Source organism: Aulonocara sp. 'chitande type north' Nkhata Bay, linkage group LG8 (genome assembly GCF_057382095.1).
Source record: "Aulonocara sp. 'chitande type north' Nkhata Bay isolate Kocher_YH1m ecotype deep benthic linkage group LG8, A_spYH_male_GT1.1, whole genome shotgun sequence".
Taxonomy (NCBI): domain Eukaryota; kingdom Metazoa; phylum Chordata; class Actinopteri; order Cichliformes; family Cichlidae; genus Aulonocara; species Aulonocara sp. 'chitande type north' Nkhata Bay.
Window position 1 is genome coordinate 15,537,191 of NC_141351.1, and position 15,156 is coordinate 15,552,346.

The 15,156-nt window shown below is 41.8% G+C and overlaps 1 pseudogene across 1 annotated transcript; it reads left to right on the top strand.

Moving 5' to 3' along the window:
* The first annotated feature begins 1,537 nt into the window (after positions 1-1,537).
* On the top strand, positions 1,538-6,569 carry LOC147323475 (zinc finger MYM-type protein 1-like; annotated as a pseudogene). Its single transcript, XR_015130836.1, has 2 exons — positions 1,538-1,576; positions 3,982-6,569. The product of XR_015130836.1 is annotated as a zinc finger MYM-type protein 1-like (transcript).
* The last annotated feature ends 8,587 nt before the right edge of the window (positions 6,570-15,156 follow it).

Sequence of the window (15,156 nt, forward strand, 5' to 3'; positions counted from 1 at the left end):
TCAAAGGAAACCTGAACAAGTAAAAGGAATTAGTAGCATCACGTTTCACGACAGGTCTGCGTTGATGTGGGTTCAAGCTGTAGCGATAGAGAACATTTTGGAGTCACCTTTCCCGGTCGGGTTTGCAATGGTGGGCGAAGCTGCTCAACGAGCAACTTGCCAACTAGGAGATGCACTTTAGCACCTCTTGTTCTGTGACTGACCCCCAAAGAGAAGAAGCCCTGGATGGACTTTAAACTGTTTCTACTTCTCTCAACTTAATGGAACAGTAACTGAATACAAGAAACCCTTCTGATAGCTGAATTTTGCACTAACTATGGACCAGACAAACCCCTGAGAGTTTTATGAAGGCTGTTATTTCTGTTCGCGTCTTAATCTTTTCTTGGTTTCCAAATTCTTGCTAGATAAAGTAACTAACTTTGCATTATTGGTCAGTTTCTGGTCAATTTCCCAAACCATGTCCACTAACATAAATACCTCACGAAACCTTAACATCCTCCCCTGTTCATTTTGATGGATTAAACTTTTTTTTTTTCTTTTGAGAAGACAAAATTTCACCTTAAAAGTTTTTTTCATTATTCGGATTAATAATGTGATGCATTTTCCATCAGGCTCTATCAGCTGTTATAGACTGATCGGGAAAACAAATCTCTTCATTAAAAAGCCTTAAACACAAAGTGCTGTCTTCATTTATAACAGATGTTTTTTTTGGTACAGTTTCAGTAAAATACTAAACAAAAAAATCCCCAAACAACAACAAAACTGCTTTATAAAATCCAGAGCTCTTACCAGATTATTATACCTTACAGCTAATTCTGCCCTCTTAGGCAGTGGCGTCGTTAGGCCTATTTTAGGGGTGCTGAAGCCTCCCTAAAATATTCTTAAGCCCCCCTAAATAATTTGGTGGGGTTTTTTTTTTTTTTTTTTTTTTTTTTTTAACTTATTCGATTTTTTTTTTACAGAACTTGCAGACAAATTCAATATAAAGATGCAGGAATATGAGTTTAAAGAAATAATAATATAAACCTGTCGCTATTCACACAAATATGATCATAACTCGGTTGGTCCCTTTCGCTTTACATTGTTAAGGTAGCGTCAGTGCTTCATTATCCAATCCGTTCCAGTTGTTCACAGGGGACATCCACATGACTGAAAATCCAGTCCTCGTTTTCACTGCTACTTTACACTCCGCTCGTATACACCTGCGGGCACACTAGCGTGCATGTGGCAAACGGCAAGAAATCATGGATATACGCAAGTTTTTCAAGAAAGTAAGTCTTCATCACTGGCTGGTAGTAACAATTAGTTAGCTCCAGCTAACAGCAGAGAGTCCCATGTAAATAATGAACCAGGTGCTCCCCATTTTGCAAATAAAAACCTGGCTAGCGCACTAAGTTAAATTGTTAGCATAATGTTAATTTCTGTCACTCATTTTAGCTCTGAAAAATCGAGCTGAGCTCATTCAGGTATGGTTATCATCAGTGGAAATAATAATAATCACTCCATCCCCATTAACCTGTAGGAGTCAGGGCAGAGGAGAACAGAGAGGCAGAGGGGAGAGACGTCTGCTGGAGAGGTGAGTCAAAGGATGGAGTCATTTGTGATGGAGACAGTCTGATTAGAATTTTATGGGACTCAATATGGATATGACATATGAAACATTTCAGTCACGGTACAACATATAAGACCTGTTTAACTTGAGCTTTTATTTAGGAGAGTCAAGGTTAGAAAGTGGAGAGAGCAAAGAAAAAACACCCAGCACGCCCCTGCGGGCGGTTTATCCTTCAAGTTCGGGTCCTCTACCAGAGGCCTGGGAGCTTGAGGGTCCTGCGCAGTATCTTAGCTGTTCCCAGGACTGCGCTCTTCTGGACAGAGATCTCCGATGTTGTTCCCGGGATCTGCTGGAGCCACTCGCCTAGCTTGGGAGTCACTGCACCTAGTGCTCCGATTACCACGGGGACCACCGTTACCTTCACCCTCCACATCCTCTCGAGCTCTTCTCTGAGCCCTTGGTATTTCTCCAGCTTCTCGTGTTCCTTCTTCCTGATATTGCTGTCATTCGGAACCGCTACATCGATCACTACGGCCGTCTTCTTCTGTTTGTCTACCACCACTATGTCCGGTTGGTTAGCCACCACCATTTTGTCCGTCTGTATCTGGAAGTCCCACAGGATCTTAGCTCGGTCATTCTCCACCACCCTTGGGGGCATCTCCCATTTTGACCTCGGGACTTCCAGGTTATACTCGGCACAGATGTTCCTGTACACTATGCCGGCCACTTGGTTATGGCGTTCCATGTATGCCTTGCCTGCTAGCATCTTGCACCCTGCTGTTATGTGCTGGATTGTCTCTGGGGCATCTTTACACAGCCTGCACCTGGGGTCTTGCCTGGTGTGATAGACCCCAGCCTCTATGGATCTTGTGCTCAGAGCTTGTTCTTGTGCTGCCATGATTAGTGCTTCTGTGCTGTCTTTCAGTCCAGCTTTGTCCAGCCACTGGTAGGATTTCTGGATATCAGCCACCTCCTCTATCTGCCGGTGGTACATACCGTGCAGGGGCCTGTCCTTCCATGATGGTTCCTCGTCTCCCTCCTCTTTCTTGGGTTTCTGCTGCCTGAGGTATTCACTGAGCACTCGGTCAGTTGGGGCCATCTTCCCAATGTATTCTTGGATGTTCCTTGTCTCATCCTGGACTGTGGTGCTGACACTCACCAGTCCCCGGCCCCCTTCCTTCCGCTTAGCGTACAGCCTCAGGGTGCTGGATTTGGGGTGAAACCCTCCATGCATGGTAAGGAGCTTTCTTGTCTTTATGTCAGTGGCTTCTATCTCCTCCTTTGGCCAGCCTATTACCCCAGCAGGGTACCTGATCACGGGCAGGGCGTAGGTGTTGATGGCCCGGATCTTGTTCTTACCATTCAGCTGACTCCTCAGGACTTGCCTGACCCTCTGCAGGTACTTGGTGGTTGCAGCTTTTCTAGCGGCCTCTTCATGGTTCCCATTCGCCTGTGGGATCCCCAAGTACTTGTAACTGTCCTCTATGTCTGCAATGTTGCCTTCTGGTAGTTCAATCCCCTCAGTTCTGACTACCTTCCCTCTCTTTGTTACCATCCGACTACACTTCTCCAGTCCGAACGACATTCCAATGTCATTGCTGTATAGCCTGGTAGTGTGGATCAGTGAATCGATGTCTCGTTCACTCTTGGCATACAGCTTGATGTCATCCATGTACAGGAGGTGGCTGACAACTGCTCCGTTCCGTAGTCGGTATCCGTAGCCAGTCTTGTTAATGATCTCACTGAGGGGGTTCAGGCCTATGCAGAACAGCAGTGGGGACAGAGCATCTCCTTGGTAGATCCCGCACTTGATGGTGACTTGTGCTATGGGCTTGGAGTTGGCCTCTAGTGTTGTACGCCACATCCCCATTGAGTTCCTGATGAAGGCTCTTAGGGTCCCATTGATCTTGTACAATTCTAGGCATTCCAGTATCCAGCTGTGGGGCATTGAGTCATAGGCCTTCTTGTAATCAATCCAGGCAGTGCACAGGTTGGTCAGTCTGGTCTTGCAGTCTCGGCTGATTGTTCTGTCTACCAGTAGCTGGTGTTTTGCGCCTCTGGTATTCTTGCCAATTCCTTTCTGTGTCCCGCTCATGTATTGACCCATGTTGCCCTTTTGAGGCAGGCAAAGATATATATATATATATATATATATATATATATATATATATATATATATATATATATATATATATAAGTCAAATTAGCCTGACTCACATATTTTTGAGGGTTCTATTTTAATATTACTTCAATTCAAGTAATTTAGTAATATTTTTCAGGGCTTTAAATTGCAACCATTTTAGTCACATGCGTGCTCAAAATATAATGTTTGTAACTTCAAAATATTTGGGAGCAACAAATTACTGTGGAAGAAGTCATGATATTAGCAATTTACATTACAATTCAGTATGTTTTAATGTATCTTGAAGGGTGAGGCAGAAGGAGTGGCTGAGGGAGAAAAAGGTCAACAGGCAAGTTCAAGTCAGAGAGAGCAAGGAGAGACAGAGGAACTGCAGCAAATGGATCGAGAGGCAGAGGAAGATCAAGTTATTACAGAGAGAGGAGAGCAAACAGGCCAAGAGAGGGAAAATGATGAAGCAGCTGCAGCAACTCATTCTACTACAGGGTTTGATTTAGGTGACAAAGACACAGGGCCCAGACAGGTGAAGCTGAAGAGCTATCCACATGATACGTTTGGTACACAGAAGCGAGCATTTAACCACAGCTGGTTTGAAAAGCACAACTGGTTAGAATATTCAGTCAACCAGAATGCAGCTTTCTGCTTCCCATGTAGAGTGTTTGGCAAAAACATCAAACATGATAGTTTGGTCAGTAGCGGTTGCAAGAACTGGAAGAAAACTTTAGTCATCTTTGGCAAGCATGAGATGGCACAAACACATAAGGACAGTGTTGTTACATGGAAAAGCTACCAGGGAACTAGCAAACAGGGAAACGTTGCACAGATGATAGCAACTGCAAATGTGAGTGAGATAGTCGAAAGAAGAGAGTATCTCAGACGAATTGTTGCAGTCACCTCTATGTTAGGGAGACAGGGACTCCCTTTTCGTGGCCATGATGAAGGTGAAGACAGCCCAAACAGAGGGAATTTTCTTGCGTGCATGGAGCTTTTGAAGGAGTTTGATGCTTTTCTTCAAAAACATAATCCCCCATCAAATGCACAGTATATCTCACCAACATCCCAGAATGACATGATTGACTGTTGTGCCCAGGAAGTTACTAGTGTCATTGTATCTGAAATGACAAAGTCTAAAGTCTATTCCATCATGGTGGATGAGGCAAGGGATAAAAAGGCAGAGCAGTTAGCTGTTTGTGTCAGGTACGTGTCAGAGGGGGCAGTGAAGGTTTCCTTGCACTTGCAGAGATAAAATCATTTGATGCCCAGTCCATTGCAAATGAGATTCAGCAGCAGATCCAAAACTATGGTCTTGCAGAGCTTAAGTGTGTAGCACAAACATATGATGGTGCAGCCGTTATGAGTGGCTCCACTGGAGGTGTACAAGCACATTTTAGAAGGTTCCATCCTGAGGCTATCTATGTGCATTGTTATGCTCATCAACTCAACCTGGTTTTGTGCAATACTTGCAAGGCTGTCCCAGAGGCTGTGGAGCTTTTCAGCTTGTTGGAGTGTGTGTATTCTTTCTTCAGCACCTCCCTAGTCAATCATCATAAGTTCATGGAGACTCAGGCAAAGCTTGGATTGACAAAAACTGAGCTTGTGCAACTTTCAAACACTTGCTGGGCATGTCAGTTGCGATCAATCAGTGCAGTTCTTGAGACATTGCCTGCCATTTTGGAGTGCCTATCTGCAATTGGATCCCCCATAGCTGTTGGTCTCAGAGCAAAGCTCTACAAGTTCTCAGCAGTCTATGCACTACTGATGTTTCAGTCGATTCTGTCTGTAACCGAAGGACTCCACAAATTCCTGCAGAAAGAGACTTTAGACCTGGCAGAAGCTTTTATCTGCAAACAAGCTGTGTGTGACACAATTAAGGGAAAACACTCAGATGCATTTGCTACAGAGCTGTATGAGAAAACCAAGGCCCTGTGTAACACCCACAGTATCCTTGAACCAGGTGCCAAGACAAGGCACAAACAGAGGAAAATGGAGGATTTTGTCCTGGAGGCAACTGTGGGTTCACGCACTGAATTGAACAACTCAGACACATTGAAAAGAGAGTTACTTTTCCCTTGTGTGGATCGGATGGTTGGCGAGCTTGATCAAAGATTTTGCAGTGTAGATGCAGGGCTGCTAAAAGGCATCCAGGCATGCAGTCCTAAATCTGAGAACTTCTTGAGTGAACCACACTTGAATGAACTTGCAAAGCACTACAGACTTGACCTGAAAAAAGAGGAGGTTTTGGTGGCCAGAAACTTTCGTACCCGGAAAACAGAGGCTGGATGTCCACCCAAAAATATGTTGTCTGTGTACAACCTCCTTGATTCAGACATGTTTCCCTCTCTGAAGGCAACCATCCAAGTTGCCCTAACAGTGCCTGTCAGCAGCTGCTCGTGCGAACGGTCCTTTAGTGCACTGCGTCGGCTGCACTCCTGGCTGCGTCAAACAATGGGTCAGAAAAGACTTCACAGTCTTGCAGTCATGTCTATTGAAAAAGACACGCTTCAGCATCTGAGTCACAACAGAGTGATTGACCGATTTGCCACTCTTAAAAACAGACGTCATTCTTTGATGCTTCCACCCACCAAGTAACTGGTGATTGCAGCCAGAAAAATGTACTTTTTTATTTTCAGTTTTTTTCTTGTTATTGATGCGGAAACACATTTCCTCTGTTTTTTTGTTGTACTGTATTATAAAGCAGACTGAAATAAAACAATAGATCTATTGGTGGCCTAGGATGTTTAATCTGTCCAAAAAAGTAGGAAAACAATTTCTCAGTCTTTGTTTTCTGTTTGTGAAATTTTGTGCTCATTCACTACGTTCGTTCATGTCGTGTGCATCTCTTGGGGGCTAAGCCCCCCCTGTCCTTAAAACCTAGTGACGCCCCTGCTCTTAGGTAACCAGGAGAGTATTACTCTCGGATGATAAAAAAAATGTAACCTATTACCTTTGGTATTTGTGCAGTTAAAGACACAAAAACAACACCACATGTTGATCATCCCATAAGCGCTGAGTCACTTCTGCCTGCATGCACGCACATCTCGGTGAAGACATCGCTCAGAAAACTGACTGTTATCTTCATGAATATCACACACTGGAGAGATTGTGAGGGACATTTTTATCCAGTACAGTGACCTAATTGACCTTTTCTAGGCTTCAGTCACACGGGCCTCGAAACTGGTTAGGACTCCCTGTGAATCTCACTTGGGAAAAATGTGTATTCTCCAAATGGTTGGTTGCTGGCTGTTGTTGGGTAAAATTGGTTGCAAAAAGGGTGCAGTGCCATATACTTCTGTGACCAGATTCACGTAGCAACTGGCAGCAATAACACATGAACTGTTCGGGGAATACACATTTTTTTCTTAGTGTCTTTATAGGCTCTGTGTGTCTGGGGCCTTAAAGGGGGAACACCAGTCACTTTACAGATAACATGATCAGAACTACTGCTGCATTGTTTTAACTTATATAAAACCAACTTTTCTTTCCACAGAAAGCTCTAAAATATAATAATTTTAAAAGTGAGGCTTTTTAATGAATATAAGGTGCGTATTGTCTCTCCTTTTAGCTACAAGCTTGGTTTGGATGTTGGAACTGGGAGTGACTTCACAGACAACTTTACTACTTGAGAATGCTCCTGTGGTAAATTTGGAAAAGCAAGGAAAAACAAGATTTGTTTTTCTTCTTAGCAAGGTAGAGCCATTCATGCGTCACTAGCAAAACAGCGCAGTGCTTGTTTTTTTTTTTTTAACTCTTAAAGTCACTGCTGCAGCACGTTATTGGATAGAGCCTGGTCAATGGGCTCCATGTGGCTTATTTAGCAAGTCAAAAATATACAGCAGTGGCAGTACAGATCGAAAGGTTTAACAGTTTTTCTGCTGTTTTCACTGTGTTCACAGTCGCTGTCTTGGATTGTTAAGACCTGGTTGGCTTCTCAGACTTTCCAAGTTAAAAATCCTACCTTGTGGGGTGTTCTAGTTGAAAATTCTGACTGGGAACTTTGAAATTCAGACTTGGACTTCAAGTCAAACTAACATTATATAATACACAGGTTCAAGTTGCATTTGGACAATATAGGACCAGACTTTGAGAAGGTAGTGTGTTAATAGTGTATTGGAAAAATAGTCCTTGTTCTGCACTGATTTTGTCTTTATTTTTGTCAACCATGTATCATGACTGTAGCAACATCTTGGTAGCAAACCTTTATTATTTATGACCTTGCTATTAACCATGTGAAGCCTTTTTTTGGAGTGTGTGTGGTTGTGTACATCAGGTTTCTTAAAGCTCTCAAAAACTCCTGCATCAAATATGATACACTAGGTGTTAGTGGGTTAAAAAAATACATTAATCCTTTTGTTTTCAAGTTTGAGAAATAATTTTTTCACAGTTCTGTAGTCAAGAAACTTCTTTGAGTCCTCTGAATAGTTTGTCTCATTTGTTCTAAAAATGCACAAACCACAAATAGGTATCTGCCTTGTCCTCAAACCACTACAGTTGCTATATCTCAATATTTCAAATACTTAAAAAAATAAACAAACATGGTGTTCGTTTGTTCACCTTATACCTCAGGTAACCCTTCTGGCCATCTTGTATAGTCATTATCTGTAATGAAATCATTGACTTGTTTTGTAGTTGAGGCAATTAAGAGTTACATCATTAGAGTTGGCTTTCTTTTCATTTAGGCTTAGCAGGCTGCATATCACTTAGTGGCCTTAGTTATTTGCTGCTTAAGTAGAATGCAAAAGGAGCAAAATGTAAAGTTGCTAACAAAGCCAGCAGGGTTCATTTCAGTGAGATGCAAATACTGTTATGCAGTTGCAAATGCACTTTTTTTTGGATCTCTTTAAATCAAGCAAGCACGTTGTTCAGCCAAGGTTCAATGGGCCAAGAGGTCAAAAAGACAAGAGAATAATTTACTAGTTGTGTCAAGCCCCTGTGATTGAGTCGTCATTCTGGCTTTGGGACTTGATTTGTGGCCTCTTTGTGAAAAGTGGCATGTGGCTGTAGGTATGCTCACTTCAGGGGAGGTGCGCTTTCTCACATCTCTGGTCCAAACTAGCACAGTGCTGATAACAACATGGGATATTAATCCTCAGCTGGTGAAAATGATCATGCGGCAAAAAGAAAAACCTTGGTGGAGGTGTGAAACAATTAAGCGTCCCCTGAAGCGAATTTGTTGCTAAGTGTGTTTGGCGTCCTTGCCAGTTATATAGAATGTTCACATCTATTCATGCAGAGTGGTAAATTTTTAAAATAATGTTTGCATCATAACGCTATGTCGCCTCGAGAGGGATGATTATTCTGTCATATTATTGCCGCCCAGACTCAGCCCACACACTTCCTTTGCCTTTGCTGTAAGGATAAAGCACAGTTCCTGTTTTTCTGGGACCATCTGTAAGAAAAAACCAGCCCAAAGTAAAAACGATGACTGCAACTTGGCAGAAGATTAAACGGGCCCTCTGCAAAAGCCATTAATAATTCTCATATTTTGGAAACAGACCATACATACAGAATCTGTGGTATTTAATCTCCCCTCTCAGCGAATAAAAAAAAAGGTCAACTGGGAGGGAGAGACTTTTTTTTCCTTTCCCAACCCAGAGTGATGGGCCTCGGTTTTCCAAGGCATCCCATTTGTCTGTCAGGGCTGTGAGCAGAGCCAGTGATTTAGTTTCCATCACATGAAGCTCATGTCCGGTTGATGATAGTGCCAGGCGAGATATGGAGAGAATTTGTCACCTGGAGCTTTGACAGGGAGATAATTGCTGATAGTTAGCAGAATAATAGGATATGCGCATTACTAGCCTCACAGGGTTTAGGGAGTATTTGTTGCTCACTCTTTGGAACATAACTTCCTTCATCATTTCAGTACTGACTTTGTTTACACAAGGATAATTCAACCTAATCAGGGTGAAACAACCAACTCTGACACGACAACTAAACATGCTAGCACTTCTTTTTCATTATAGCGCTAAAACAAATTGGTGTTCTTAACAATTTAAGATATAGCTTTGAGTTTCTATCATGTACAAAGCCAATGTGACACCCCTTTTTTGGGGAACCATGTTGATTTCTCTGTGGCATAAGTGACTGTATATAGATGACGGGGTGACGTGCTAAGTTATTATCTAACATGCGCAAGCTTGGTTAACAAGTAGCATACAAACACTGTATGGGTGCATTGAACAGACATAAATGCATGCTAATTATGGCTTTGTAACTTATAAATTAATTTTAACCTATTCAAAAACTGTTTCAGAAGAAACCAGCACCACTAGCATGGTCAAGGCCCAGTTGGGAGTTGGAATTAGCAGAGGTGAAACCTAGCTGTTAGCCATAACTTCACGCATATTAAACTGGTTACTAATAAAGGTTTTCCCCCGCTACAAGTGTAAAAAATGGTAAATTAGCTATATTAGCTAAATTATTTTTTGTACCAGCCAGTAAACGTGTTTATTTCTACTCTAAGGGACATTTCATGACAGCTAATGAAGAGTGACACCATTGGCCACTAGAGGAACTGCAGTGTTTGGTTGCATTTGATTCTTAGTTTCTGCTCACCCATTCCACCAAGTAAATAAATACACCTAAATAAATAAACACAAGAAGTACAAGAAAGAACAGCCTGACAGGTGTTATGGTCCAGAAGTAAATTTTATAATTGATTTTGCATGCAGAGTCATACATACAGAAGTGAAATCACAATGTTTTTGCCATGCACTACCAGTGACACACCTCGCTGCATCCGCCTGCGTGTCATTCTGAATATACACAGGTCAGGCAAAAACCCTCTGGCCCATCAGCAGGGCTCTCACAGCCTCAACACCTCTGCCAAACAGCATCCACAAACAACAACTCTGCCTGTGGCTACAAACAAGGCGAGGCACATCAGAGAATAATACAGAACCGTTTCAAAATCATCAGGAGTTTCAGTTCTCTATAGTTTAAGTCAAAGGTTATTTTTCTCTCATTACTTCTTGGTTAATCCACTACTAGTGCCAATTGTAGCCTCCAAAGTGCAGCAGTCAGTGAACATGTCAAGTTTTGGCTGTTTTGGATTTCTTACTGACAAGATTTCCAAAAAAGAAAAAGAAAAGTCTTCACATCCCCAGATTGCAGCTGGTCTGGGAGTTCATCTGGGGTCTCTTAATGTTCTGTCTCAAGGCTAATTTGGACATGGTTAAAACCATTCAGCCCAATTAGTTTGAACGAACGAGCCGATGTAGAGTGTTTCTCTGAAGTTGCGCTGTTGCCCAAAGTGCTTCTTGATTTCCCTTCCTAATGGCATTGGCACCGCACTGAGAGGATAAGTGTTGTGTGTTTTACATTCTTTTTAGATATAAGACAATGAAGATCTTTGTTCAAATTTAATTTGACCCAAATGTTGGCAAGATGTACACACAGTTTTCCTTGAGTGACTTACAAAAGAGACAGGTCACATTAGACAGCTGTAATAGATGGAGCAGCAAAAGGAGTGTTGCAGATAAGGGAGATGTGCCAGAAAACTCAGCCGTGGGGGTTAGGGAATTATCTCTCCATAAAAGCCAGTGTTGGGTCAGAGAGCAGTCCCGAACACCCACCACCACCCCAACACCCTCCGCTGTCCTCCTGTGTGTTAACTAACGTTCAACAGAGTGCTGCCTGAACTCGGGGCTGGCAGAGCCACAGAGTTGGAACCGAACTCTCAGCAGCTCTGTGACCTGGATGAACCTGAACCTACCGCCCCTCAGTGGGAGATGGGGAACTGCTGAAGAAGTCCTCCGAGCCAGCGAGAGGCTGATTTAGACAGATTTACCCCCCTCCCAGCTAAAATATAACTTTGAAATGAAACACAAATTATCTCTGTTGGGAGCGCCGTGAAATATTTATTGCTGTTGTTTCAGTTGGTGTGGTTTTATGTGCCGTTTGTGTATTGGATAGTTAATGGTGTGTATTTTCCGCTCATTTGTTGTACTCCTTTTTTTATTCTTTCAAGGATACACGAATGAATAAATCTTTTTATCATACTAAAAATTGAAATTATGATTGCTTTTCCAAGAGCATTGCAGTGATGGATGGCAATACTGCAGCCTCTCCTGGGCTTAAGGGCCATGGACATCAGTTGCTTTAAAATAATGATGTGGCTTCTATTGTCAAAATGGGAAGAGACTGCAAAGCATGCAGGTCCCACCCAGTAACAAGACTCAGCCCTATGACTTGCCTCATTCTAACTAGGCCTAATGAAGGGGAGGGGGCTTCAAGAAGTCTCCAGCATTCAGCCAGGCATTACCGATTAGGTCAGTGGAACGGCCGCTGGGCTGAGCGTGATGGATGACTGGTGGAATGAGTTTCTGCCTAGCGGTATTGTGAAATCTTTTCATTGTCACTGACGGGGCCTATGAAGGGGACTGATAAATGAGGGAGCAAGTGTCAGAAACGCCCTTCTTTGCCCTGCTGTGGCTTTAATATATCTCCAGCTGCAGAGCAGAAAGTATTGATAAAAGCAAAAGTTTTAAAAATAACCACAGTCAGTGAGAGCCTAGCGGCGCAAGGTGGAGATGATTAAGGCAACTGGCTGCCGGACCAACGCAGGCTTGGTCACTGTAAATACCAGCAGAGGCCAGTGGCCGTGCTGAGAAGAGGGAGCCGCTTTTTATGTGGAACGGGTGTTACCTCAGTGACACGGTGCTGTGATGAATGTGTTGCCTCCATCTGGTTTCAGCACATGTAATAAATATCTGGACTCATGTTTGACCTCTCTCACTTAGCAGCCACATCTTTCACATCCAAAAGGGAATCACGATTATGGCTGGGTGGAAGATGGGGGTGGGGGGCTTTTTGCTGCCGGTATTTTTAGTATTAGCCCAGTTAAATGCACGGTCCATCTATAGCTGCAGTATAACAGGTCAAATAGATCTTTGAAATGATAAAACTTTGGTTAGTCCCAAGACCTCCAGGTGACATTACCTCTAAAACGTAATAATATTATTTGTTTTCTAATTCTCACACTCAAGTAGCTGAGATTCGCTATAGTTCATCTCTGTGTCATAAATAATGTAAAATAATAAACAAATCATTTAAATTTAATGTTGATTAATTTCCTCTTGATCCACCCATGGATTCCTAATTTTAATCGACTAATTGTTTCAACACTACCCGCAACAGATTAGTATTAATGAAACAAAAACGAGAAAATTATCGACTATAATAAAACATTCACGCAGGCACCGCTTTCCTTTTTTCTCTTCTTCCTGCAGCTTTGTGGTCTGACCTTGCAGCTTCTGTGCTCCATCCATCTTGGGCTGTTTAGCCATTTCACTGGATACATACTGCGCAGATTAACACAATTCATCACCACAATCATCCTCGATTCATCACCCTTCCCAATGAATGTTTTGACATCTAGTTAATTTTCTGCTGATGATTTATCAAATTATAATTACCATACTCTGAAGGAGTCATTCATTATGTTGATACATGATAATGATGCCAAAGTGAATTGAATTTTAAGTAAGTTCTCTGTGATTATAACATATGCATTATTGTGAGTAATGCCTTAGAATTCGGTCCCCTCCAGCAGTAAAAAGTCTGCAGTGTCTCTTAATGTTGTGACAATCGGTGCAGAAAAAGGCTGGTTATTATTTCACATTTTTTTCTTGCAACAGCATCCAGAGCATAGAAAAGTTAGTCATGGAAAAAACTCATAGGTGCTTTTTTTTAATTAAAAGGCTCAATACTTCAGTTAGGCCTTCAGTTATGCTCCTGGAGAACAAAGATTTTAATAGCTCCCAGTTAGTGGCCTGTGTACAGGCACTTTATTAGCATTGTTCACTGGTCCTTGCTACCATTGCTCTAAATAAATACATACTGGTGAGATATGTATATCACAAGACAAACTGTTCATTTATTGATCTTTTTTTATTTCCTTAAAATTGTATTAATGGAACTAAACAGTTAGTAGGGCTACTCCCTGAGCCTGGTTCTGCTGAAGGCTTCTTCCTGTTAAAAGGGAGTTTTTCCTTCCCACTGTCACCAAAGCACTTGCCTATAGGGGGTCATTTTATCTGCTTTCTATGTATTATTGTAGGGTCTTAACCTCACATTATAAAGCACCTCAAGGTAACTGTTGTTGTGAATTGTGTTTCTTTGCCCTGTTTTCTTAGGACTCAGTGATATTTTGACAAAAAGTACTCAATTTATAATGATTTAAACCAGAAAAGCAGCATTTCTTCTTGATAGAATAATGACTTTGTTGCATTAGTGGTCTGATCACGGTAATGCTGATGTAAAACTTTCACTGCACTCTGCCCTTGTCCATTTCCATTTGCTGTCAGTAGTAGGCAGACCTGGCTTAGCACCTCTTTCTTTGCCGGCTAATCGGAGGTGACTCAGATTTAATTAATTGTGTGTCATGTGTTTGGTATGCAAAAAGGAGGAATCTATTATTTTGCTCAGTACAAATGCACGTCATCACTCAGGTTATGTTGTAGGGAGATCAATTTTAAGTGTTTACTGGGAGCTATTTGAGTCAGTGTGGCTGTCCCCTGTGCTTTTAACCACAATGGCTTCCATTTTTTCACAACTCTGATAACATGAATGCAAACAAGAGTAGATAGGAGATGATTATGATAGCCATCGTTGAATTGCTTGATGATTGATTACTTTTTTGTACACCTATATGCGAGTAGCACTGCCTTTATATTAGAAGACTGTTATCTTCACAGGAAATGTAGCCCAAATAAGTTTTTAGCAAACTGCTTACAAGTTTAACTAGAAATAAGCAAACTTTAAAGGGTCCTTAATGCAGCAGCATTGATGTTTTCTTCGTAGTATTTGAATTTCACTGAACTGCCTATGATTGGTAACTGTTTACACTTGTGAACCTATTTATTACTTCTTATAGACACTGTAGAGTTCCTCTGTGATTTTTCAAAATTACAGCTATAGTTTGAGTCTGTATGATATCATGAATGTGGTATAATTCTCAAAGACACAGATCTGTGTGAAAACCAGGATTTTCCTGTTTATTATTGATCTTTTTCCCTATTTCTAAATAGTATTTAATTAGCCATACATTTCCATGTTACTCTTGTATGTCATTGATGCTCAGACTGTGGCATTTCGCCTCACATTACAAGTCAAAGCAGCAGAGTGATGCAGTAGTTAACATTGTTACTTTACTGCAAGAAGGTCTGAATCCAGCGGCTGGGTCTTTTGTGAATTTTACATGTTCTCTCCATGCAAACACCACAGGCTGAAGTCAAAGTTCGGACATGTAAGTTAAGTTAAAAGATGATTCTTTATTGGCTGTACGTGTGAATCTTTGCCTGGAATAATCTGGTCTCCAACTTAAGTTTTAGCTGTGATAGGCTCCAGCCTTCTCTATCCGTGACCCCGAATTGGATAAGCGGAAGAAAATGAAGGGATCGATAAAACAAGCCAACATCTGTTATCCTGATAAGTCATTCATAACTTCTTAACCTCTCACCTCTTT